Source organism: Cynocephalus volans, chromosome 12 (assembly GCF_027409185.1).
Source record: "Cynocephalus volans isolate mCynVol1 chromosome 12, mCynVol1.pri, whole genome shotgun sequence".
In the NCBI taxonomy this organism is placed as follows: Eukaryota; Metazoa; Chordata; class Mammalia; order Dermoptera; family Cynocephalidae; genus Cynocephalus; species Cynocephalus volans.
The window spans coordinates 32894161-32895986 of record NC_084471.1 but is presented as its reverse complement, the minus strand read 5'-3'; the positions used below and the strand labels follow the sequence as shown (position 1 = coordinate 32895986).

Sequence of the window (1826 nt, the reverse complement as noted above, 5' to 3'; positions counted from 1 at the left end):
GGATTTTGCAAAGAGATGTTAGCAGTTGGGATGCTTTCTGTTAAAAGTATCAGCAGATCTGTTTTAAATGAGTTCAGGAAATTAAAATGTCCAGAGGTAGATTTAGCTTTAGGAAAGTCTTGCTCCAGCAGCATATCAAGGTGACCAATAATCTGACTTCTTTCTGGCTCTCTGTCTGGCAATGACCACCAGGAGCTGCCAAGGCTATTTGCTTCCTTGTTCCAGAATTTCCAGTAAAATTCTAAGGTTCACCTAGACCATCTTAAGTTTATGAGCCCATCTCTGAACCCATCACTCATGGCAGGGAGATTTGATCCTCTCGAACTAGGGTTGGGGTCAATCCCATAAAATTTATATAGCTGAGAATGAGTGAAGCAAAAGATTGATTTGTCAGAGGAAATTTGGAATTCTGTTCCCAGAAGGCAGAAGAATAAAAACTGCGCAACAAACAGCCAGTCTTCCAAAATTAATGCTCACGAATTTGCACATCATCCTTGCACAGTGGCCGTGCTAGTCTTCTTTGTATTCTTCCAGTTTTAGTACATGTGCTGCCAAAACAACCTCTCTTTCTCAAGTTTATCTCCTATTTTTCCATTTCCATAGGTGCTGCGTATTCAGAGTCACAGGTCCTTCTGAATATCATTTGTGTATTGTACTATTTGCACATAGCCCCCTTTTGGCATCCAATCCTACTTTTTCTTCCTCCACCTCCGTCCTGTGCAGGAAACCAGAAAGATCTTTTTTATTTTTATTTTTGAACCGGAAATATATATTTTTGAATGCTGATCACTCCCGCATCAAATCATTTAGTGGTTTCCTATTATCTATGGAAATATTCACATTCTTTAGCACGTTAGTTTGCTTTAAGGACATTTTATAATCTGAGCTTTCCTTATCTTTCCAGCTTCATCCTCTCTCCTTTTTCCTTTCCCATTTATAGACTATTACCAAACTTTTGAGATATTGTCTTCAAAGGCAGTCATGCCCTCCAAAACTTAACTCGATTGTCTTGTCCTCTAACCCTGATATTATTTTCTACTTTTTCACATTATCAATGTTAATGAGAAGAAAAAAAGAGATTAATTATCACATTCCTAGGTTTGAGTACCAGCGTCTTGACCTTACTGTGAGATGTCAAGCAGGTGCTTAACACTCTCGTGCCTCAGTTTATTCATCTTTAAAGTGGGAGTCACAGCACCTACCTCCAGTGGTGTTGAGAGATCAAACACTCTTACAACATAGCCCTCACCAATGGCGATTTGGTAGCAAGAACATGCTCATATTCAGAGAGAATATGATAAATTTTTTTATTCATAGAGGTCCTTTTTGGGCACTTATTTTCTAACTATACAGATGTTTTCTTACTGTTTTTGATCTGCATAATGAGCACGGGACAGAGTGTTTTTTTGTCTTTATTTAGAAACAAATTTCTGCATCCTGACATTTAAAACAGAACTACAGAACATTATCATTTAACTGATGCTGGACATTTTTTCCTTCTCATTAATCTCGAACTCTGAAGAAATTACTGACGTCTCATATCCCTTGATCTGACACTTTAAGAGTTAGGAACAGCTACAAAGGCTACAGCTGAGAGATAAGATGTAGATTAAAAGAGCCATTAACTCACAGTGGTGTTAGAAGGAAGATCATAAGCATTGAATTCAATTTGGATGTGGTTCAAAGCACCAAGTAGAGTGGGAGGTAGAAGGCTGTAAATAGTTTTTAGTGCCCTGGAACTTGACTTTTTTCCCTTGGAGCAGCAACAAAGGAGTCTCATCGCTAAAGATTGGGTAATTTGTTAGCCACTCTCCTCTCCTTCACGA

General features: G+C 38.4%; 1 pseudogene; it reads right to left on the bottom strand.

The window, feature by feature from the left end:
• Window positions 1–462: 462 nt before the first annotated feature.
• On the bottom strand, window positions 463–561 carry LOC134361386 (U6 spliceosomal RNA; annotated as a pseudogene).
• Between the last annotated feature and the right edge of the window lie 1265 nt (window positions 562–1826).